General features: G+C 42.2%; 1 long non-coding RNA gene across 1 annotated transcript in view; it reads right to left on the bottom strand.

Annotated features, from left to right (window-relative positions):
• The window catches only part of LOC127491465 (uncharacterized), a 77,713-nt gene that overhangs the window by 26,151 nt on the left and 25,430 nt on the right, over positions 1-26,132 (bottom strand). Inside the window, exon 4 of the long non-coding RNA XR_011384756.1 lies at positions 21,775-21,929. This is a non-coding gene — a long non-coding RNA (uncharacterized lncRNA). The remainder of the gene's footprint in view (positions 1-21,774; positions 21,930-26,132) is intronic.

Genomic DNA, 26,132 nt, shown 5'->3' with positions numbered 1-26,132 from the left:
AAAGAACTCTACTAAGAGACTATTGGAACTCATAGAAGAGTTTGGCAAAGTAGCAGGGTATAAAATCAATGCACAAAAATCAACAGCCTTTGTATACACAGACAATGCCATGGCTGAGGAAGAACTTCTAAGATCAATCCCATTCACAATAGCTACAAAAACAATCAAATACCTTGGAATAAACTTAACCAAAGACGTTAAAGATCTCTATGATGAAAATTACAAAACCTTAAAGAAAGAAATAGAAGAGGATACCAAGAAATGGAAAAATCTTCCATGCTCATGGATTGGAAGAATCAATATCATCAAAATGTCCATTCTCCCAAAAGCAATTTACAGATTCAATGCAATACCAATCAAGATACCGAAGACCTTCTTCTCAGATCTGGAAAAAATGGTGCTGAAATTTATATGGAGGCACAAGAGACCTCGAATAGCTAAAGCAATCTTGTACAACAAAAACAAAGCCGGAGGCATCACAATACCAGATTTCAGGACATACTACAGGGCAGTTGTAATTAAAACAGGATGGTACTGGTACAGAAACAGATGGATAGACCAATGGAACAGAATTGAAACACCAGAAATCAACCCAAACATCTACAGCCAACTTATATTTGATCAAGGATCTAAAACTAATTCCTGGAGCAAGGACAGTCTATTCAATAAATGGTGCTGGGAAAATTGGATTTCCACGTGCAGAATCATGAAGCAAGACCCCTACCTTACACCTTACACAAAAATCCACTCCACATGGATTAAAGACCTAAATCTATGACCTGACACCATCAAGTTACTAGAGAACATTGGAGAAACCCTTCAAGATATTGGCACAGGCAAAGAATTTCTGGAAAAGACCCGGGAGGCACAGGCAGTCAAAGCCAAAATCAACTATTGGGATTGCATCAAATTGAGAAGTTTCTGTACTGCAAAAGAAACAGTGAGGAGAGTGAAAAGACAACCGAGAGAATGGGAAAAAATATTTGCAAACTATGCAACAGACAAAGGGTTAATAACCAGAATCTACAAAGAGATCAAGAAACTCCACAAAAACAAAACCAACAACCCACTTAAGAGATGGGCCAAGGACCTCAATAGACATTTTTCAAAAGAGGAAATCCAAATGGCCAACAGGCACATGAAAAAATGTTCAAGGTCATTAGCAATCAGGGAAATGCAAATCAAAACCACAATGAGGTTTCACCTCACCCCGGTTAGAATGGCTCACATGCAGAAATCTACCAACAACAGATGCTGGCGAGGATGTGGGGAAAAAGGGACACTAACCCACTGTTGGTGGGAATGCAAACTGGTCAAGCCACTATGGAAGTCAGTCTGGAGATTCCTCAGAAACCTGAATATAACCCTACCGTTCGACCCAGCCATCCCACTCCTTGGAATTTACCCAAAGGAATTTAAATTGGCAAACAAAAAAGCGGTCTGCACCCTAATGTTTATTGCAGCCCAATTCACAATAGCTAAGACCTGGAACCAACCTAAATGCCCATCAACAATAGACTGGATAAAGAAATTATGGGATATGTACTCTTTAGAATACTATACCGCAGTAAGAAACAACGAAATCCAGTCATTTGCAACAAAATGGAGGAATCTGGAACACATCATGCTGAGTGAAATAAGCCAGTCCCAAAGGGACAAATACCATATGTTCTCCCTGATCGGTGACGACTGACTGAACACCAAGAGGGAAACCTGTTGGAGTGAGGTGGACACTATGGGAAATGGTGGCTTGATCAGCATAGCCCTGACTGTTAATGAACAACTAAATACATTATCCCTCTTAGTAGTTTTTTTTATCTGTTCTACTTAATATGACTGGTTTAGATCTGTAATTGATGCACAGTTATTCTTAAGTGTTGAAAATTAACTGAAATGTGATCCCTGTTGAACATGGTGGTGGGAATGGGAGAGGGAAGAGATGTATAATTTGGGACATGCTCAGGCTGACTTGCCCCAAGTGGTGGAGTTGGAAGCATACCAGGGGATTCCAATTCAATCCCATCGAGGTGGCATGTACCAATGCCATCTCACTGTTCCAGGTGATCAGTTTCAGTTCACAGTTGGTCATGGTGAAGGGACTGGGAGTCAAAGGGAGCACATAGACAAGTCTAGTACCTGCTAATGCTAACTGATGGAGTAAATAAAGGGGAGAGTGATCCAACATGGGAAGTGAGATACTCAGCAGACTCATAGAATGGCAGATGTCCTAAATAGCACTCTGGCCTCAGAATCAGCCCTAAAGGCATTCGGAGCTGGGTGAAAAGCTCATGAGAGTATTTCAGGCATGGAAAGCCAAGACACTCTGGCAAAAGATCTCTGCGAGTGAGATCCCAGTGGAAAGAACAGGCCATCAAAGAAGGAGGTACCTTTCTCTGAAGGGAGGAGAGAACCTCCACTTTGACTATGACCTTGTCTAAACAAGATAAGAATCGGAGAACTCAGAGGGCTTCCATAGCCTTGGAAACTCATGACTGGAGCATAGGGAGATTACTGATGCCATAGACAGGAGTGTCAATTGGTAAAGTCAACAACAGGAGTCACTGTGCACTTACTCCTCATGTAGGATCTCTATCCTTAATGTGCTGTACATTGAGATTTAATGCTATAACGAGTACTCAAACAATATATTTCACTTTGTGTTTTTATGGGGGTGCAAACTGTTGAAATCCTTACTTAATGCATACTAAACTGATCCTCTGTAAAAAAAAAAAAAGAATCTAAATTATCAATTCCCAACTTGACTCTCACTGGGATTAAACATGACAATAAGTCTGATCTGATTTCATCATCATTTTAAAAAATCATCTATTATTTTTCACTTTATGTTTCTGTGTGGGAGCAAACTGTTGAAATCCTTACTTAATGTATACTAAGCTGATCTTCTGTATATTAAGATAATCGAAAATGAATCTTGATGTGAATGGAAGGGGAGAGGGAGTGGGAAAGGGGAGGGTTGTGGGTGGGAGGGACGGTATGGGGGGAAGCCATTGTAATCCATAAGTCGTACTTTGGAAATTTATATGCATTAAATAAAAGTTTAAAAAAAAAAGACACTAAAAAAAATATATATATCTACAGGGAAAAAGTCTTAGAAGGAAATACAACACAAGTGGTGGGATCAGAAAACATGCATACATACACACATACACACATACACACTCATGCTTTTTAACAGTACTTTTCATATCCCTGTTCTCAGGTATACACTATAGCAGACACCTCACACAAAATTTTCCTGCTCAAGATTGGAAAGTTGGTGAAAGGCTTAGAAAGAGTTGCCTTGGATTCAGCAGAGCCCGGAAAGACCACACGTATCAACTGGGCTGTAGGGTAGTGCAGCCAGAGCTTGAATAGCCACGTACCTACATAAGAAACAAACAGAAGAGAAGCAAGCACTTGTCATCCTCCTGGCAGCTGAGTTAGTGTGCAGGGTGATGCTACCAGTAAAGTGCAACCAGAATAAAGCCGAGAAGCACAAAGTGCAAAGGCAAGCGAGGCTAAGAGCAATGGCAGTGAGATGAGACATGGGGGAATTGCAAGGCAAGTGAGCCGTCAAGGGCAGAAATAAAATTCCCATTAGAGGTGAAAAAAAGAGCATTAATTACACTTCTGAAAAATGATATGAGTAATGCAGAGCAGGGTCTACCCACCTTTTGGAGGTTCAAAGAGATTGGAAGGGGTGACTCTGCTGACCTTTTTTTAAAAAATATTTTATTTATTTATTTATTTGAGAGGTAGAGTTAGAGAGAGAGAGAGAGAGAGAGAGGTCTTCCACCTGCTGGTTCACACCCCTAAGGGCCACAATGGCCAGAGCTGTGCTGATCCGCAGCCAGGAGCCAGGAGCTTTTTCCAGGTCTCCCATGCAGGTTCAGGGGCCCAAGCACTTCGGCCATCTTCCACTACTTTCCCAGGCCATAGCAGAGAGTTGGATCAGAAGACGACAGCCAGGAACTGGAGCCCATGTTGGATGCCAGCACTGCAGGCGGACGCTTAGCTTACTACAGCGCTGGCCTCTCTACTGACATTTGGAATAGGACAGTTTTTCAATGTGAAAATGACCTGTGCTCTGTAAACTATCAACACAAAACCAACATGGAAATGCAAGGAAAGGACAAAGAAATGAGAACACTCAAAGAAAGGATGATTAATAAGGAAGAACCACTGTGAAGAGACCAAAACAAAATAACTGAAAGAGAAAAATCTAAGAACATGTACATGTATCACATGGTGAAGAAGAGCAGTATCCTAGCTATAGAATAGTGACTAGAAGTCAAACACACAATGTCATAAAAATCAATAAGAAGATCAAGTGGTGGCCTAAATCAGGATGCCAACTCAGACTCCAATCACTCAAAGCAACATATTGACTTGGATGTCCAAGGATATTGACAAAAAGGGAAAATCTCTGGCAATGTCTCTGCAGGCAAAGTCTATCCATCATTCCTGCAGCAGACATGAACAGAAACAGCTGGACCCAAAGTGAGAAGATGACAGGCTATGAGAAAGACATTTCAGTGCAGCCAAAATATATTTCAAAAAACTACTGAGATCCTGTAAATTTGAAGGGAATATGGGCAATCAAAACACGTATACATGCCCCAAATCAATAAAGCCTATATTTCTTATACCAATCTATAAGCTCAAGTCCAAAATATCATGATAAAGACTAACTTCCTGGACAATTAATTATTCAGATGCCAAAACTGTGTAGTCCAGGAATGTTCATATTATTTTTAACCCAGCAATGTACCTCCCTGTGCCTAAGTTTGGCTTTGCAAAAATACAAAAATAAATACCAAACTCATTAGCAGGTGACTCAGTCCTTGAAGTGAGCCTATGAAGTTTCCTCACTGGAAAGCTTATTAATGACAATAGGTACCTAAGGGTATAGCACTCTTATTTCATGTCTGATACATAAGACAGTGAACCTGGAATAACAGCAAGAAGAGTCAAAGAAAAAGAGATGGCAATTACTATCCATGTAATAAAATGCCAGTAATTAAGCCTTTCATGCAAAAATCCTTCTTTATCTAATTTGCATGATTTACTAGATAACACACACAATGGACATACTGTCAAAAGGATTAAATCTAAGTTCATCCTCTGAACCATCGTCACTGCAAAATAGATAAAATGAAAATGAAATAGATACAGCTGGATAAAACATACAATGGAGTAGACTCACGACCTTGGTAGCAAAATAACACTGATTCAAGATAAGCCTGAAAATCCCAATTCCAAAACATGTGTAGTTACCTAACATTTCATAAAGACAACTAACATATTCTATAATTAGAAAACAGTGAGGGGTTGGCACTGTGGCATAGTGTGCTAAGCCTCTGCCTGTGGTGCCAGCATTCCATATGCGCATCAGTTCAAGTCCTGGCTGTTCCTCTTCCAATCTAGCTCTCTGCTATTGTGTAGGAAAGCAGTGGAGGATAGCCCAATTGCCTGGGCCCCTGAACCTGAGTGGGAGAAAGGAAGAAGTTCCTGGCTCCTGGCTTCCAATCAACCAGCTCTTGCCACTGTGGCCATCTGGGGGAGTGAACCAGAAGATAGAAGACCTTTCTCTTTCTCTCTCTCTCTCCCTCTCTGTAACTCTACCTCTCAAATAAATAAATATTTAATATTTAAAAAAAGAAAAAAATGAAAGAAAATTAAAATGATAGCACAGGAAAATTTATGAGATAAATGGAAGACACGACTTAATACAGATAGCAATTTCCCCAAATGTACTTACAAACTCAGTGCATTCTAATCAGTATCCCAAAGATGTGTGGGTGAAAACTGAAAAATGTAAATAAAAAAAAACATAGTAAAGGGCTAAGAAAGACAATTTTGTAGAAAAACAACTTTAAAGAAGACAGAGATATCTTTTAAGTTAGATATCAAGGTTTATTATATAGCTAGACTAACTAGGTATGGTGCTACGACAAAACAGAAAAATTAAGCAACAAAACAGAATAGAAAACTCAGAAACAGATCAATGAATACATGGAAACCTGATTCCACTAAGCAGCCATTTCAAATCGTTAGGTGGGGCCAGAGCTGTGGGTTAAGCCACCCCTTGTGACACTGGCATCTCTCTCTCTCTCTTTTTTTTTTTTTTTTTTTTTTTGACAGGCAGAGTGGACAGTGAGAGAGAGACAGAGAGAAAGGTCTTCCTTTTTGCCGCTGGTTCACCCTCCAATGGCCGCCGCTGCAGCCGGCGCACCGCGCTGATCCTGGCAGGAGCCAGGAGCCAGGTGCTTTTCCTGGTCTCCCAAGGGGTGCAGGGCCCAAGCACCTGGGCCATCCTCCACTGCACTCCCTGGCCATAGCAGAGAGCTGGCCTGGAAGAGGGGCAACCGGGACAGAATCCGGCGCCCCAACCGGGACTAGAACCCGGTGTGCCGGCGCCGCAAGGTGGAGGATTAGCCTATTGAGCCACGGCGCCGGCTTCTCTCTCTTTTAAAGATTTATTTATTTATTAGAAAGTCAGAGTTACACAGAGAGAGGAAAAGAGGTGGGGGAAGGTCTTCCAACCACTGGTTCACTCCTCAAGTGCCTGGAACAGCTGGAGCTGTGCCGATCCGAAGCCAGGAGATTTTTCTGGGTCCCCCATGTGGGTGCAGGGACCCAAGGACTTGCACCATCTTCTACTTCTTTCCCAGGCCATAGCAGAGAGGTGGATTTGAAGTGGAGCATCCAGGACTCGAGATGACACCCATATGGGATGCTGGCACTGCAGGCAGCAGCTTTACCTGCTACGCCACAATGCCAGCCCCACTGGCATCACTTAAGACAGCACCAATTCTAGTCTCAGCTGCCATGCTTAAAATCCAGCTTCCTGCCAATATGCCTGATAAGGTAATAGAAGATGGCCCAAGTACTTAGGCCCCTGCTACCCATATGTGAGACTAGGTTAGCTTTCCTGGCTCCTGGCTTCATCTTAACTCAGCTCTGGCCTTTAAAGGTATTTGGTTAATGAACCATTCTTTCTCTCTGCCTTTCAAGTAGATGAAAAAAATATTTAAAATATGTTTTACATCAATAATTTAAATGATATATATGTGAACATCTGAAAAGACTTCAAAACATGCATGGAAAATGGAAAATGTACAACATCTTTTAATTCTATTTTTGGACAAACGTGAAAGAATGAATTCTTGTACATATCTGTATGTGTGTACATACATATGGGCATACATATTAGAGCTTCAGTCCTCATTAAGAGGCATTTGCAAGTCAATGAAATTATCTCTAAAGAAAAAATAGTAAAGAACCCAAACAAGTAATAGAAAAAATAGAAATGGTAGCAAAATGGTAGAAAAATATCATAAATTATTTTAATATCACAAATAACTAAATAAATACACATTAAAGCAATAGTAGCTTATAAAAATGTTCATAGTAATTAATGACATACAAATTGGAAATAATATCAAGGTCATGAACTGTTGAATAGAAATTCTTTTGTGACATATTTACAATAGAATTGTAATGAATTAATGTACTGCTATATAAATAAACATTGATAAATTTGATAAATATAGTGGATTAAAGAAACCATATTAAAAAATACACCTCTTGAATGATTCAGAATAGTGATTACCTTTGTAGGTGAGGCATGATAGCAAGGAGACATGAGAGAGGTCCTTGGGGTGCTAGTCACAGAAGTGAAATGACAGGCCGGCACCACAGCTCACTAGGCTAATCCTCTGCCTTGTGGCGCCGGCACCCCGGGTTCTAGTCCCGGTCAGGGCGCCGGATTCTGTCCCAGTTGCCCCTCTTCCAGGCCAGCTCTCTGCTGTGGCCAGGGAGTGCAGTGGAGGATGGCCCAAGTACTTGGGCCCTGCACCCCATGGGAGACCAGGATAAGTACCTGGCTCCTGCCTTTGGAACAGTGCGGTGCACTGGCCACAGCGGCCATTGGAGGGTGAACCAACGGCAAAAGGAAGACCTTTCTCTCTGTTTCTCTCTCTCACTGTCCGCTCTGCCTGTCAAAAAAAAAAAAAAGAAGTGAAATGACTTTACAAATAAATCAAGCTGTAAATTTAGAGTTAGTAGACTTTAGTGACTTATGTTACACTCCAGAAAAATTAACACCAAAATCAAACCTAGGTGTAAGTTACTGCTTAGATGGAATATTATTATCCAGAGTTGTTAAGAAAGTGCAGACATGACATGACCATGTGATGCAACCTTACTAAAGGGAAGTTTGCTAACATGATGAAATTCTCCAGATACTAGGAAAAATCTTTTAGCACAATAAGGAATATCTAAAGAAAACCTATAGCCAATATCCAACTTAACAGTGAGAAACTAGACACTTTTTTCCTAAGACTAGAAATTAAGCCATGATGTTCCTACAACTCTATTCAACATCATACTGTAAGACGTAGCTAATGTATTAAAACAAGTAAAGGAAATAAAGGGCACATAAGTGAAAAGGAAGATCTAAAATTTTAAATTATCTATATATAGGAAATCTCAACAACTGAACAAATAAACTACTAGAAAATAAAAGTATTAGCTGTAAAATATGATTAATATATACAAAAGTAAATTGCTTCATTACATACCAACAATGCACAACTGTAATCTGAAACTTTAAAAAATGTCATTTATGATACTCCCCAAAAAATCCCACTTCTATGTAAATCTAATAAAACTATGTACAGGAGTTACATGCAGAAAAGTAAAAAGCTAAAGAAATCAGCAAAGATCCAAATAAAAGGAGAAACATTATGTGTAAATGAACTGGAAGACTGAGTACTTTTAAGATGTCATTTTTCCCCAGCCTGATCTATAGATCATGCTGAGTGAAATAAGCCAGTCCCAAAGGGACAAATACCATATGTTCTCCCTGATCGGTGACAACTGACTGAACACCAAAAAGGAAACCTCCTGAAGTGAAACGGACTCTATGGGAAACGGTGACTTGATCAGCATAGCCCTGACTGTTAATGAACAACTTAATACATTATCCCTCTTAGTAGTTTTTTTTGTCTGTTCTACTTAATATGACTGGTTTAATTCTGTAATTAATACACAGTTATTCTTAAGTGTTAAAAATTAACTGAAATGTGATCCCTGTTAAACATAAGAGTGGGAATAAGAGAGGGAAGAGATGTATAATTTGGGACATGCTCAAGCTGACTTGCCCCAAATGGTAGAGTTAAAAACATACCAGGGGATTCCAATTTAATCCCATCAAGGTGGCATGTACCAATGCCATGTCACTAGTCCAAGTGATCAATTTCAGTTCACAATTGATCATAATGAAAGGACTAAGAGTCAAAGGGAGCACATAAACAAGTCTAGTACCTGCTAACACTAACCGATGGAATAAATAAAGGGGAGAGTGATCCAACATGGGAAGTGAGATACTCAGCAGACTCATAGAATGGCAGATGTCCTAAATAGCACTCTGGCCTCAGAATCAGCCCTAAAGGCATTCGGATCTGGCTGAAAAGCCCATGAGAGTATTTCAGGCATGGAAAGCCAAGACACTCTGGCAAAAGATCTCTGCGAGGGAGATCCCAGTGGAAAGAACAGGTCTTCAAAGAAGGAGGTACCTTTCTCTGAAGGGAGGAGAGAACCTCCACTTTGACTATGACCTTGTCTAAACAAGATAAGAATTGGAGAACTCAGAGGGCTTCCATAGCCTTGGAAACTCATGACCGGAGCATAGGGAGACTACTGATGCCATAGACAGGAGTGTCAATTGGTAAAGTCAACAACAGGAGTCACTGTGCACTTACTCCTCATGTAGGATCTCTGTCCTTAATGTGCTGTGTATTGAGATTTAATGCTATAACGAGTACTCAAACAATATATTTCACTTTGTGTTTTTATGGGGGTGCAAACTGTTGAAATCTTTACTTAATGCATACTAAACTGATCCTCTGTAAAAAAAAAAAAGAAAAGAAAAAAAAAAGAAATTATCAACTCCCAACTTGACTCTCACTGGGATTAAACATGACAATAGGTCTGATCTGATTTCATCATCATTAAAAAAAATCATCTATTATTTTTCACTTTATGTTTCTGTGTGGGAGCAAACTGTTGAAATCCTTACTTAAGGTATACTAAGCTGATCTTCTGTATATTAAGATAATCGAAAATGAATCTTGATGTGAATGGAAGGGGAGAGGGAGTGGGAAAGGGGAGGGTAGTGGGTGGGAGGGACGGTATGTGGGGGAAGCCATTGTAATCCATAAATCGTACTTTGGAAATTTATATTCATTAAATAAAAGTTAAAAAAAATAAATAAATAAATAAAAATAATCATAATCAAATCACAAGAAAAACATCAGGGAGATCTCAAAGGATGGTCTACAAAATATTTAATCAGTTCCCAAAACCATCAAGTTATGAAAGGCCTGAGAAATTGTCCAGCCAAGAGAAGCTTAAAAAGATGCATTTATTAAATAGAATGTGGTATCCTAGATGGGATCCTGGAATAGATAAAGGACATTCAACAAAACCCAAGGAAATGTGAAAAAGTATGGATTTAGTCTATCAATATTGGTTTGTGAATTGTAACAAATGTATTTATCAATGTGCAGCATGTTGATAACGGGAAACTGGGTATGCTGAGGGAAGCGGTATACATGGGAACATACTGTACTATCCTTGTAATTTGTATGAAAATCTAAAATGGTGCTAGAATACAAGTGTATTAAAATTACTATTTGCTTATTATAAACATGGAAATACCCATCAATTAAGAAATGGTTAAATAAATCATGTAACTGCAGGAATGGGGTATAGTTATGTAACAATGAGGTAAATTTATATATAAACAAAAAGGTAAAAATATATCTTTAAACAAAAAAAGCAACTTGCAAGAAGTATATAAAGCAAGCCTGGTGCTGTGGCCTAGTGGGTAAAGGCAATGCCTGTGTGTCAGCATTCCACATGGGCGCCAGTTCAAGTCCCAGCTGCTCTACTTCTGATCCAGCTCTCTGCTGTGGCCTGGTTAAGAAGTAGAGGATGGCCAAAGTCCTTGGGCCCCTGCACCCATGTGGGAGACCTGGAAGAAGCGCCTGTCTCCTGGCTTCAGATTGGTACAGCTCCGGCTGTTGCAGCCATCTGAAGAGTGAACCAGCAGATGGAAGCCACTTTAGGTGTTTAATATTTATTATTATTGTTTTTACAAATTCCAAAGCTAGAAAAATATCTTATTAGAAAGACTCTAAAATTAATAAGCTCCAAAAGTTGCTCTAATTTCATTTATGTGATTTTTCATGTTTCTAATTTGTCACAGGTATAACACATTTTTTTCCTACCGTGTGGCTATATGAAGGGAAGGTTTAAACAGCTGAATATAAATGGTTTTTATTTCAATCCAATATCTCATACTATAAAGGAACTAATGACATGATCTTTGTTTTATTCTTATGAAGGTGGCAAATTAGTTTTTGCAACATATACTAGCTTCTTACAGGCCCACAACAGAGGAGCAGGTTACCTTCATGTTGCCGTAACTGAAACAGAATGCTGGCAGTGTCTACTATCTTCAGTTCCCAAATGCACTAATAAAGGTTCCCAGATGTCATTTTAAGAAAGGGCTTCCTTCTTTCTGGTTTCAACAGCAAAAGAAATTAGCTTCTGATTATTCTTTTTTAATTTCCCTTTCCTCTAAACGCATCTCTTCGTAAATCAAACACAGTGGCTCTCATAAATGGCTTCAATTCTAATCTCCAAAATAACAATGGCTATCCCAAAATTTTTACAATAAACCTTAAAATGAATGGCCTAGAATGATTCCATCTGAAGGAAATTAGAGAGGATGAAAACTACCTGGCAGCAGGAAAAAATGTCCACTGGTCTCTCAGGATTGGGGGAGGGGGCTGTTGACTTCTTCAATATCCACTTGCAGTGACAGGTCGTGATCATTTCACACCAAAACTCAGTGCTCACAGTAAACCCTCCTTATCCAGGGGGATACATTTCAAGCCCCCAGTGCATGCCTGACACTGTGGGCATTATTAATATTTTTCCCCAAACACAAGAACTTTATCACACATGGTGGCCATAACTTGCAGTTTGAGGTGGATAGCAAAACCTCATGAATTTCTTTCTCTTTTTTCATAATTTCAGAGACAGAAGATTCGTTCTTACCACAGATTCTAGCAAGTTCAGTGTATGATTTCTTTTTCTTTCCTTAGTAAGTTGAGAACTTTGAACTTTTCACCTAAAGGAAGCACTTGATGGCTTCTCTGAATTGATAGCACCACTACTTTTGGACTTTGGGGAAAACAACTATATAAACTAAGTACTGCAGTACGTGATAACTGAGAAGGCTACAAAGTGACTAGAAGGGGGGACATGTGTGATATGTCTGATGTACCTGTGATGGACAGAGAGATCATCCAAGAGAGCGATGGAACAAGATTTCACGACGCTAGTTGGATGGCACTCAAAGTTCACAAATTTTTATTCCTGGAATTTTCCATCTTACATTTTTTGACCACAGGTAAATGAAACAGTAGAAAGTTAAACTGCAAAGAGGGTGGGGGGAGAAGATTGTATGTGCGATTTCATAGTAAATAAATATCATTTAGAACAAACTGAAAGTGATCATTATTTCTGAAAATGTCTGCTCAGAATACCAAGGGCACACTTGGAGTGTCCCCTTCCCCAATACTCTGCCAGACAGAAATCTGTGATCCACGTAAACTATGACTACCTCTCAAAAATGCCAGAACTAACTTAATTTAAAAATTATCTATTTTCACTTTTATTTGAAAGGCAGAGAGACAGACAAAGATCTTCCATCTGCTGTTCACTCCCCAAATGCCTGCAATTGCTGGGGCTGTCTAGGCCAAAGCCAGAAGCCAGGAACTCAATCCTGGTGTTCCATGCAGGTGGCAGAGACCCATGCACTTGAAGCATTCCCTGCTGCCTCCCAGGGTGCACATTAGCTGGAAGTGGAGTGCGAACTTGAATTAAGCACTCCAACATGGAATGTAGGTATCCCAAGCAGCATCTTAACAACCACCCCAAAGACTCTCCCCAACAACATTTTTAACTAACAGCCATCTGGCTCAATGCGTATAAAGAATATATACATATACCATGACAATTCAAGAATCCTGAGGCATTGGTGAAATTATTCAAAAAACTACATATAAAACATATCTTTACTGAGATCTATAATGATCAACTCTAACATATAACATGTTTATGTTCTGTCCCTCTTCCCAGAGAACAGGGGCCTTATCTGCCTTATTCATTGATCTCCAGTGTCTAGAAAAATCTACCAGATAGTAAGTATTCAATAAATATTTGTTTAGTAAACTCAGTTTTTGTAGTTTAGATATTTTTTAACATTTTGCAGTCTAGTATATTAGATTTTATGCATGAAAGGGCATCATAAAAACACAATAGAATTAACAATTTTTAGAAGAAGGCAATCCATCATTATCAGGAAATTATAGAGAAAGATTTTATCACAGGATGGAAAAGTAAATTGCAAAGGACATGTGTCCCATAGCCTGTGTCCTGTAGCCTATGTCCTGTGGCATTTGTTCTATAGCTGGTATCCTGTTATCTGCAGCCTGTGTTGTGTGTCCTGTAGCCTGTGTCGTGGGTCCTGTAGCCTGAGACCTGGTCCTGTAGCCTGTGTCTTGTGGCCTGTGTCCTGAAGCCGATATCTTGTAGCCTGTGGACTATGTCATGTGGCATGTGTCCTGTGTCCTGTAGCATGTGTACTGTGTCCCATAGCCTGTGTCCTCTAGCCTGTGTCCCGTGGCCTTTGTTCTATAGCTAGTGTCCTGTTTTCTGTAGTCTGTGGACTGTGGCCTGTGGCCTGTAGACTGTGGCCTGTAGCCTGCGTCCTGTGTCCTGAAGCTGATTTCTTGTAGCCTGTGGACTATATCATGTAGCATGCGTCCTGTGTCCTGTAGCCTGTGTCCTTTAACCTGTGTCCTGTAATCTGTGTCCTGTGTCCACTGGCCTGTTCCTGTAGCCTGTGTCCTGTGTCCCATAGCCTGTAGCCTTTGTCCTGTGTCTTGTAGCCTGTGGCCTATATGCTGTAGCCTGTGTCTTGTATCCTGTGTCCTACATCCTGTGTCCAGATCTTGTGTCCTGTAGCCTGTGTCCTAAGTCTTATAGGCAGTGTCCTGTAGCCTGTGTCCTGTGTTCTGTTTTCTGTAGCCTGTGTCCTGAGGCATTTGTCCTGTAGCTGGTGTCCTGTCTTCTGTAGCCTGTGTCCTGTGGCCTATGGCCTCTGTCTTGTGTCATGTAACCTGTGTCCTGTAGTCTGTATTCTATGTCATTTAGCCTGTATCCAGTAGCCTGTATCCTGTATCCTGTGCCCTGTGATCTGGAGCCTATGTCCTGTAGCCTGCGGCTTGTGTCCTGTGGCCTCTGTCTTGTGCCATGTAACATGTGCCCTGTAGTCTGTGTTCTATGTCATTTAGCCTGTGTACTGTAAGCTGTATCCTGTGTCCTGTATCCTGTATCCTGTGTCCTGAAGCCGGTTTCTTGTAGCCTGTGGACTATGTCATGTAGCATGTGTCCTGTGGCCTTTGTCCTGTAGCTGGTGTCCTGTTTCCTATATCCTGTGGCCTATATTCTGTAGTCTGTGTCCTGTGGCCTATATTCTGTAGCGTGTATCATATGTCCTGTAGCCTGTGTCCTGTGTCCTGGGCCTGTATCCTTTAAACTGTGTCCTGTAATCTGTGTCCTGTGTCCACTGGCCTGTTTAATTTAGCTTGTGTCCTGTTGCCTTTGTTCTGTGTCATGTGGCCTGTGTCATATTTGTATAGCCTGTGTCCTGTAGCCTATGGCCTATGTCCTATAGCCTGTGTTCTATGTCCTGTGTCATGCATCCTGTTTCCCTTAGCTTGTGTCCTGTGTCCTGAGCTCTGCCCAGTGTCCTGTAGCTTGTGACCTATAGCCTGTGTACTGTGCTCAGTAGACTGTGTCCTGTTACCTATGTCCTGTAGCCTGTGTGCTCTGTCCTGTAGCCCTTGTCCTATGTCCTGTTTCCTATATCCTGTAGCCTATGTCCTGTTTCCTGTAGCATGTGTCCTGTGTCCTGTAGCCTGTGCTCTGTGATCTGGAACCTATGTCCAGTTGCCTGTGCTCTATTTTCTGTAGCCTGTGCCCGTCGCCTGTGGCCTGTGGCCTCTTTCATGTGTCGTGTAGCCTGTGTCTTGTAGTTTGTGTCCGAAGTCATTTAGCCTGTGTCCTATAACCTGTGTCCTGTGTCCCTCAGCCTATGTCATGTAGCCTCTAACCTGTAGCCTGTTTTCTATACCCTGTGTCCTGTGGCCTTTGTCCTGTAGCTGGTGTCCTGTTTTCTGTAGCCTGTGTCCTGTGTCCTTTGTCCTGTAGATGGTGTCCTGTTTTCTGTAGCCTGTGTCTGGTGTTCTGAAGCCAGTTTCTTGTAGCCTGTAGACTATGTCATGCAGCATGTGTCCTGTAGCATATGTCCTGTGTCCTGTAGCCTGTGTCCTGTGGCCTTTGTCCTGTAGCTGGTGTCCTGTTTTCTGTAGCCTATGTCTTGTGTCCTCTAGCCTTTGTCCTGTGTCCTTTGTCCTGTAGATGGTGTCCTGTTTGCTGTAGCCTGTGTCTGGTGTTGTGAAGCCAGTTTCTTGTAGCCTGTAGACTATGTCATGTAGCATATGTCCTGTGTCCTGTGGCATATGTCCTGTGTCTTGTAGCCTATGACTTGTGTCCTGTAGCCTGTGTCCTGTAGCCTGTGTCCTGTAGCTGGTGAACTGTTTCCTGTACCCTGTGGCCTATATTCTGTAGGCTGTGTCCTGTGACCTCTGTCCTGTAGCCAGTGTTTGGTGTCCTGTAGCCTGAGGCCTGTGTCCAGTGTCTGGTAGCCTGAGTCCTGTGCCCTGTAGCTTGTGTATTATATCCGGTAGTCTGTGTCCTGTATCCTGTGTGCTGTGGCCTCTGTCCTATAGCCAGTGTTTGTGTCCTGTATCCTGTGCCATATGCCCTGTGTCCTATATCCTGTAGCCTGTGGCCTGTGGCCCTTGTCCTGTATCTCGTGTCCTGTTTCCTATATCCTGTGTCCTGTGTCCTTAAGCCAGTTTCTTGTAGCCTGTATCGTATGTCCTGTATACTGTGGCCTTTGTCCTGTGGCCGGTGTGGTGTTTCCTGTGGTCTCTGTCCTGTGTCCTATAGCCTGTGTCCTATAGTCTTTTTCCTATGTCCTGTAGCCTTTGTCCTGTATCCTGTGTCCTCATCCTTTATCCTCTTCATGTAGCCTGGGTCCTGGGTCCTGTAGCTTGTGTCCTGTGTCCTGTAGCCTGTGTCCTTTAACCTGTGTCAACTGCCCTGTTTCTTTTAGGATGTGACCTGTAGGCATCGTCCTGTGTCCTATGTTTTGTAGCCTTTGTCCTGTATCCCATGCCCTGTAGCCTGTCTCCTTTGTCCTGTGACCATTGGAATGGGTCCTGTGTCCTGAACCTGTGTCCTGTGTCCTGTAGCTTGTGTCCTATAGCCTTTGTACTGTTCCCTGTAGCCTGTGTCCTGTGACCTATGTTCTGTAACCTGTGTGCTCTGTCCTATAGCATTTGTCTTATGTCCTGTATCGTGTGTCATGTAGCCTGTGTCCTGTGCCCGTATCCTGTGTCTGTAGCCTGTGTCCTGTGGCTGTTGTCATGTAGCTGGTGTCCTGTTTCCTGAAGGTATTGTCCTGTAGCTGTTGTTCTGTTTTCTGTAGCCTGTGTCCTGTATCCTGTGGCCTTTGTCCTGTGGCCGCTGTAGTGTGTTCTGTGGCTGATCTCCTGTGTCCTGTATCCTGTATCCTGCAGTCTTTGCCCTATATCACATAGCCTGTGTCCTGTGGCCATTGTCCTGTTGCTGGTGTCCTGTTTCCTGTAGCTTGTGTCCTATAGCCTTAGACCTGCTCCTGTGTCCTGTGTCCTGTATCCTGTAGCTTGTGTCCTGTATCGTATGACCTGTGATATGGAGCCTATTCCCTGTAGCTTGTGTTCTGTGTCCTGTGGTCTCTGTTTTGTGTCATGTAACCTGTGTCCTATAGTCTGCGTCCTATGTCATTTAGCCAGTGTCCTGTAACCTGTGTCCTGTGGCCTTTGTCCTGTAGCTGGTGTCCTGTTTCCTGTAGCCTGTGTCCTGTGTCCTTAAGCTGGTTTCCTGTAGCCTGTGGATTATGTCATGTAGCATGTGTCCTGTGTCCTGTAGCATATGTCCTGTGTCTTGTAGCCTGTGTCCTGTAGCCTGTGTCCTGTAGCCTGTGTCCTTAGCTGGTGTCCTGTTTCCTGTAGCCTGTGGCCTATATTCTGTAGGCTGTGTCCTGTGACCTCTCTCCTATAGCCAGTGTTTGGTATCCTGTAGCCTGAGGCCTGTGTCCTGTGTCTGGTAGCCTGAGTCCTGTGTCCTGTAGCTTGTGTATTATGTCCGGTAGTCTGTGTCCTGTGGCCTCTGTCCTGTAGCCAGTGTTTGTGTCCTGTATCCTCTGTCATGTGTCCTCTGTCCTGTAGCCTGTATCCTGTGGCCTCTATCATGTATCTTGTGTCCTGTATGCTATAGCCTGTGGCCTTTATCCTGTGGCCAGTGTGGTTGTCTTGTGGTCTCTGTCCTGTGTCCTATAACCTGTTTCCTGTTGTCTTTGTCCTATTTCATGTAGCCTGTGTCCTGCAGCCTGCGTCCTGTATCCTGTGTCCTCACCCTTTAGCCTGTTGTGTAGCCTGTGACCTGTGTACTGTTGCCTGTGTCCTATAGCCTCTCCATGTGTCCTGTAGCCTGTGTCCTTTAACCTGTGTTCTCTGTCCACTAGCCTGCTTCCTTTAGCCTGTGTCCTATAGCCAGCTCATGTCCTGTAGCCTATGTCCTGTGTCCTGTAGTCTGTGGCCTATTTCCTGTGTCCTGTGTTCTGTGGCCTGTTTCCTGCATCCTGTATCCCATAGCCTGTATCCTGTAGTCTGTGTCCTTGTCCTTTAGCCTGTTCATGTAGCCTGTGTCCTGTGTCCTATAGCCTGTGTCCTGTTGCCTGTGTCCAGTGTCCTGTAGCCTGTCCATGTGTCCTGTAGCCTGTGTTCTGTGGCCTATGTCTGTGGCCTTTGTCCTGTAGCTGGTGTTTTGTTACCGGTAGCCTGTGTCCAATGTCCTGTAGCCTATGTCCTTTGGCCTCTGTCCTATAGCCAGTATTCTGTGTCCTGTAGCCTGTGTCCTGTGTCATGTAACTTGTGTATTATATCTGGTAGTCTGTGTCCTGTAGCCTGTGTCCTGTGTCATGTAACTTGTGTATTATATCTGGTAGTCTGTGTCCTGTGTCTGTGCTGTGGCCTCTATCCTGTAGCCGGTGTTTGTGTCCTGTAGCCTGTGTCATGTGTCCTGTATCCTGTAGCCTGTGGCCTGTGGCCTCTGTCCTGTAACTCGTGTCCTGTTTCCTGTATCCTGTGTCCTGTATCCTGAAGCTGGTTTCTTGTAACCTGTGCCCTATGTCCTGTAGCCTGTTGCCTTTGTCCCATTGCCGGTGTGGTGTGTCCTGTGGCCTCTGTCTTGTGTCCTGTAGCCTGTGTCCTGTAGTCTTTTTCCTATGTCCTGTAGCCTTTGTCCTGTATCCTGTGTCCTGTATCCTAAGTCCTCGTCCTTTAGCCTGTTCGTGTAGCCTCTGTCCTGAGTCCTGTAGCCTGTGTCATGTGTCCTTTAATCTGTGTCCTGTGTCCACTGGCCTGTTTCTTTTAGACTGTGTCCTGTAGCCTTTGTCCTGTGTCCAATGTTGTATAGCCTCTGTCCTCTAGCCCATGTCCTGTAGCTTGTGTCCTGTGTCCTGAGCCTGTGTCCCGTAGATTGTGTCCTCTAGTCTGTGTACTGTGCCCTGTAGCCTGTGTCCTGTGACCTATGTCCTGTAGCTGTGTGCTCTGTCCTGTAGCCCATGGTCATCTGAGCCACTCAGGAAAGGCTGCTTGGCTACTTCCCACAGTCATGAGAGTTAAGGCTGGGCTGCCAATCTTCTGCCTTTGATATCTACAGGTAGGGCCACTGAAGCTGGTGGCCCATTTGCTTCTTGTGTACAAAAGTACATGAGCAGTGTCACCTGGCTGCTTTTAGGGTGACAGGCAGATAGGCAGAGTCACCTTACTGCTTTCTGAAGCCCTCTACAAGCCAAGCCACTCAGGATGTGCATCCCAGGTTCTTTCCAGGGCAATGGGAGGGGGAGCGGGGCTACCTGACAGGTTTACAGGGCTGGGTCAGCTGGACTCTTGGGAGGATGCCAGAAGAAAGGCTCTCAACAGAGTTTTGTGCAGCAAGAGCCTAATGTAAAGAGGGCAAAATGTAAGCCAGGATCTTTCTCTAAGGCCATGCAGCAGTTTGATACTCCTACAGGTCCCCACACTGGGAGACCTCCCTGTCTCTCAGGTTCTGTGAGGGCCTCATTATTGTGGAAAATATTTGCCATATAATTTAATTGAATCAATACATGTTTGCATACTAATCGATCAAATCATTCTGAATCTTTCGGAGAAGAAGATTATTTATTTTCTCTTCAAATAAATATATAAGCGGGACTGGCGCTGTGGCTCAGTGGGTTAATGCCCTGGCTTGAAGTGCCGGCATCCCATATGGGAACTGGTTCAAGATCTGGCTGCTCCACTTCCTGTCCAGCTCTCTGCTATGTATCAGGAAAAGCAGTGGAAGATGGCCCAAGTCCTTGGGCCCCTGTACCCATGTGGGAGGCCGGGAAGAAGCTCCTGGCTCCTGGCTTTGGATCGGCACATCTCCGGCTGTTGTGGCCATTTGGGGAGTGAACTATTGGATGGAAGACCTCCCTGTCTCTCAGCCTCTCCTCTCTCTGTGTAAATCTGACTTTCAAATAAATAAATCTTTAAAAAATGTATAAGTGCATATTTTTTGTTACAAATTTCAGTTTTCCGTAGATTCATAGATGTGTGCATACAGGTACACATTTAGGTATAAAGACACTGCAGAGCAGAAACTTCCAGAAGCACTCTACAAGCTGTCTTTCTGGGCAAAGGAAAAATAGAGCTCGTATAATACATTGACAAAAGTTCACAAGATCAGATCATGTCTTGACATACTTAGCAAGCACTCTCTATTTGTCTCCAACAAACAAAGCTAAGGAAATAATGTAACCACCTTTACACAGTAAATTAAGGTTACAAGTCATACACAAGAACAGATCGGCTTGTGCATTAAAAACCGTTCAGCTCCACTGTCATACTATAAATTTTGGCTCTTAAACTATTTCCGGTTACATAGAAGCAAAGGTTATTATATACTCAGCAATTAATAAACTTTCAATAATTTAAGATATGGTAGCTTAAAAAAAGTAGACTGAGAATGGTCTTGGTAAGGCAGGTGAAACATCTTAGTGGAACTAAACTCACAGAAGCTTCGCAATGTTGTTTAAATAACCAGACTGAAACAGAAAGGTTCAAATTAACTTATTTTGTGGGTGTCAAGATGTCTTTTTTTTCAAGCTGCATGACTAAAGCAGAGCAAGTCAGGTAAGCTATGTGTGTGTGCATGCACCCACAATGTGAACAATCATGTGGTAATAAACAACTGGGGAACTGCAAGCATTAATTCTGTGCTTTTTCTTGTGTTTTGTAACCTGCTTTCTGTGCCACTGAATACCAAGTATTTCTGGTCCTTTTTAAATATATCTCCTCATCATCTACACTAGTGTCTTTACGCACTGCCTACTAACTGCAAGGCAAACTGCAAATGCAAGAAGTCTACAGGAATTCCATTTCCAGAATGCATGTCTGAGGGATGTCATCAATTTCAGAAATACAAATGACCTTCTATCTTGCAATACTCCTGTTCTCCAAACTCTCTCCAAGGAAGAAATTATTTTGATAAATAAATATAAATATCTACAACAAAAATATTCTTTTCAAATAGTCAATAAGAAATAAATTATATGCTCTCCTTTATGTTATTTTATCTGCTCATGATGTAGATCAACTTAATTATCAATAATACAGAATTTTTGATATGCAATAATAAATTCAGTGATACTTGGCTTTAAACATTTTTATTAAAATTTAATGGTGATTTTGGTTATAAAATATATTTCTCACATTCCAACATACCCAAAAGGATAAATGTAATCTGAAGCATTGGTAGGAGTATAGCATCTGATATATTCTCTAGATTAAATTCATTTAAAAAAATATAGAAGACCTAGAGCCGGCACTGTGGCATAATTGGTAAAGCCACCACCTGCAGTGCTGACATTCTGTATGGGCGTCAATTTGAGTCCCAGCTGCTCCACTTCTAATCGAGCTCTCTGCTGAGGCCTGTGAAAGCAGTAGAAGATAGCCCAAGTCCTTTGGCCCTTGCCCTGCGTGAAAGACTCTAAAGAAGCTTCTGGCTCCTGGCTTCAGATTATCTCAGCTCCAGATTTTGCAGCCATGTGGGGAGTGAACCAGCAAATGGAAGGCCTCTCTCTTTCTGCGTCCGCCTCACTATACTCTGCCTTTCAAATAAATAAATCTTTCTAAAAGATGGAAAAAAATCTAGGTTTTACCGTCTTATTCCCTGCTTTTGTTTTTGATCATGATCTGCTGTCCACCTAATAAATATATTACATTTACATCATTTATTGGATATGTGTGAAACTTTGTGAAAACTAATATAAAGAGGAAGGAGCTAGTGCTACCTGATGGTTAAGGACTTATAATAATAATAAAATAGTAGTTTTCATAGTAGTTTGTAGAATACTTTGCAAAAATGTTACCAAACTAGAATGGAATGACTAAAATGAACTTACAAAAAGAGAGATGAGACTTAAACTTTACATACCTATTTATCTAAATATTGCTAATTAATGCAGGTCCATAGCAAGTTATCTATTTTGATCAAAACTTATCCATTTCATGTTGGTGATTACATTTAGTGCATCTCATTTGTACAAGCATCTCAGTTTCATACTCTGCTGTATTGTTTTAAGTTAACTTCTGCAATGAAAAATTAAACACAATAAGCAAAATAAAGTGATCCAGAAACAAACAGAACTGAAATGCTACATAGAAAATTGCTGTGGAATATCATAATGCATATTAGCATAGTAAATGTTCTAAATTAATAAATATAGATATTGTGAATTCTGAAACTTATTTTAGGTGGTATCCTAACTAATAACCCCTCTAATTATGTTGACAAATGTTTAATTGTATAATAATTTTAGATTTTTAAAAATTATTTATTTATTTATTTGACAGGTAGAGTTACAGACAGTGAGAGAGAGTGAGAGAGAGAAAGGTCTTCCTTCCGTTGGTTCACTCCCCAAATGGCCACAACGGTTGGAGCTGTGACAATCCGAAACCAGGAGCCAGGTGCTTCCTCCTGGTCTCCCAAGCACTTGGGCCATCCTCTACTGCCATCCCAGGCCACAGCAGAGAGCTAGACTAGAGGAGGAGCAACTGCCCATATGGGATGCTAGCGCCACGGGTGGAGGATTAACCTAGTGTGCCACAGCGCCAACCCCTAGATTTTTAAGCTAATGCTAAACTAGCATCTATAATCTATGCTTTTAAATTATTTGATTATTTATTTATATTTATTCAGAAGGTAAAAAGAGAGGAGAGAGAGACTGAACCAGAGACAATAAGACAGAGAAAGGCAGAGACAGAAATCTTCCATCTGTTGGTTCACTCTTAAAGTGCTTGCAACAGCTACAATAGGGCCAAGCCAAAGCCAGGAGCCTGGAATTCAATCCAGTTCTCCCATGAGGGTGCAGGGACCCATGTCCTTGAGCCATCACTGCTGTTTCACATGATGTGCATTATGGGAAACTGGAATCAGAACTGGTACTCTGATATGGAACGTGGCATCCCAGTAGCATCTTAACTGCTCTGCCAAACACCTGTCCCTGCAAGCTATGCTGATCTCCAGTCCATTCATAAGTGTTTGTTGCGCACCACTAACAATGTATACCAATCCATTTGTGTATGAAATTGACCAGGAAACTATTCAATGAATCCTACCAAAAAGTTATTCATTCAATTATCTCTCCCAAAGAGGACATATCAAAGTTAATGCTCAGTACCTCAGAATGTGGTTTTATATGGAAATAGGGTCTTTCTAGATGCTATTTTGCTGTAATGAGGCCATTATTGTGGTCTCTGATCCCATATGACTATTGTACTTAAAAATAGCCTGGTGTGGTGGTGAGGCGTGTTGTAGCCTTGTAGGTAAAGCTGCTGTCTGCAAAGCCAGCATCCCATATGGGAACCTCTCAGTGTCCTGACTGGTCCAGTTTCCATCCAGCTCCCTTCTGATGCCCTGGGAAAAGCAGTGCAGAATGGCCTAGGTGCTACCAACCACATAGGAGACCTGGTAAACACCTGGCTCCTAGCTTCTGGTTTCTGCCTGGCCCTGCCCCAGCTGCTGTAGCCATCTGGGGAGTGAAGCAGCATTGAAGGTTTCTCTCTGTCTCTCTATGTCTCTCACTGTGTAACCCTTACTTTCAAAATAAATAAATAAATCTTTAAAACACAGTGATGGGGAGGGGATTGAGATGCTGCAAATGTTGCACAAGAGAGAAATTCATGTGAAGATAAAGACAGAGTAAATTGTAAGTGAATACACCCTGCTTAGTAACATGAAAGGTTATATTTAGAAATTTTAGGAGTAAAATCACAGGTGAAATTGTGGAGGCCTAAATCTAGCTTAGGAAAAACAATGTAAATAATTCTTATTATCAGGTATTAGGAAATTTTGACTCTTTGCAGGCAGGTAAATATCAATAGGGAACTCTATGATGTTTGGATAGAGTGGCTTAAGCTTAAAAACCTTCTGCATTCGGCGCCACGGCTCACTAGGCTAATCCTCCGCCTTGCGGCGCCTGCACACCAGGTTCTAGTCCCGGTCGGGGCACCGGATTCTGTCCCAGTTGCCCCTCTTCCAGGCCAGCTCTCTGCTGTGGCCCGGGAGTGCAGTGGAGGATGGCCCAAGTGCTTGGGCCCTGCACCCCATGGGAGACCAGGATAAGTACCTGGCTCCTGCCATCGCATCAGTGCAGTGCGCCGGCCGCAGCACGCTGGCCGCGGCGGCCATTAGAGGGTGAACCAACGGCAAAAGGAAGACCTTTCTCTCTGTCTCTCTCTATCACTGTCCGCTCTGCCTGTCAAAAAAAAAAACCTCCTACAATTCACAATTGATGTCAAAAATATTTGATCATCCCAGAACACTGATAAAATAAAAAATACAGTGAATCTCTGCTACCATGAAATATTATGCTCATTGAATTTGTTTTTTTTTAAGATTTATTTTATTTATTTGAAAGACAGAGTTTTATTTATTTTATTTATTTGAAGAGAGAGGTAGAGAGAGAGAGAGGGAGGTCTTCCATCCACTGGTTCAGTCCCTAGATGGCCACAACCACCAGAGCTGTGCACAACTGAAGCCACTTCCTCCAGGTCTCCCAAATGGGTACAGGGGCCCAAAGACTTAAGCCATCTTACTGCTTTCCCAGGCCACAGCAGAGAGCTGGATCAGAAGAGATGCAGCTAGACTCGAACTGGAGCCAATATGGGATGTTGGCACTTCAGGTCAGGGCTTTAACCCTTTGTGCCACAGCATTGGCCCCTCACCCACTGAATGGAGGATATCGTCTTGAATGTGAATATGAGGGGATTGTAGCTTAAACCAGTGACATGGATAGAGGATGGGTAATTTAGCATTTATATTTGATGAAGAAATGGTGAGAGCTGTTGGTAGATTAAAGGCAAGAAGTAAATAAAATATGTAGTGATGTCTCTGGAGACACCAAAAATAGAAGTATATATTTTAATCACATAAGGAAGAAATATTTATTGAGAGAAAACTACCATAATTTGAATCTTATGATAAAGGATAATTTTCAAATCTCATATTTGAAGCCAAATGAAATTCACATATCAATCTTATGGCAATAAATTTATCTTATTATTTTAAGAAAAACCATAAAGAATGATCTGATTTGAAAGCCTAACCACAAATATTTTTGAAAACTACCAAGCTGGTATGGTGAGCAAAGATAACTTTATTCAAAAGGTATGTGAACTTTGACCCAAATTATTCTAATTTGAGAATGGATTTTGTATTGCAGTTTGCAAAACCAGCAAAAATTTCTTGTTTCAAACTCTCCATTGTAGGTTCTTCTCCTGAAAGTCTGGCATTGACCATAAATTGGAAGAAAGGGCCAAATATAACAGACATGACTTCTCATCTGCATCTGCTGTAAGTGACGCACATGTGTTTCTAGTAGGTCAGAGATCAGATGTTACCATCCACCATGACATAGAGGCTGTGACTTAAGAAATGTAGAAAATGAATCGTTAGACTTCTAGTGCCATGAGCATAAAGACAGCCTACTCTTTGGAGTGGTAAAGAAGAATTTCCAGCTTCCACATCCAGTCTCAAGGAGAAACACAAAAAAGTTTAATATGGGAATTTATGTGAAGTTTAAAAATCAGTATATTCTTTTAAAATTTTTATAAGTTGAAGAAAAAAGAAGCTAAAATTATTGTCCTTAAGAATTCTATTGATGGCCGGCGCCGTGGCTCACTTGGGTAATCCTCTGACTGCGGCGCTGGCACCTTGGGTTCTAGGCCCGGTTGGGGTGCCGGATTCTGTCCCAGTTGCCCCTCTTCCAGTCCAGCTCTCTGCTGTGGCCCAGGAAGGCAGTGGAGGATGGCCCAAGTACTTGGGCCCTGCACCCGCATGGGAGACCAGGAGGAAGCACCTAGCTCCTGGCTTCAGATCCGCACAGTGCCGGCCATAGTGGCCATTTACGGAGTGAATCAATGGAAGGAAGACCTTTCTCTCTCTCTCTCTCTCTCTCTCTCTCACTGTCTAACTCTGCCTATCAAAAAAAAAGAATTCTACTGATGGGGCCAGTGTTGCTGTGTAGTAGGTTAAGTCTCTGCCTTACGACACCAGTATCCCCTATGGCCACCAGTTCAAAACCTGGTTGCACTTCTTCTGATCTAGCTCCTTGCTAAAGCACCTGGGAAAGCAGCAGAGAATAGCACAAGTCCTTGGGCCCCTGTACACACGTGGGAGACCTGGAAGAAGCTCCTGTCTCCTGGTTTCAGATTGGCCCAGTTCTGGCCATTGCGACCATTTAGGGAGTGAACCAGCAATCAATCAATCAATCAATCAATCTCTCTCTCTCT

This window comes from Oryctolagus cuniculus, chromosome 19 (assembly GCF_964237555.1).
Source record: "Oryctolagus cuniculus chromosome 19, mOryCun1.1, whole genome shotgun sequence".
Taxonomy (NCBI): Eukaryota; Metazoa; Chordata; class Mammalia; order Lagomorpha; family Leporidae; genus Oryctolagus; species Oryctolagus cuniculus.
The sequence above is the reverse complement of the archived record's forward strand: the minus strand, read 5'-3'. Positions and strand labels throughout refer to the sequence as shown.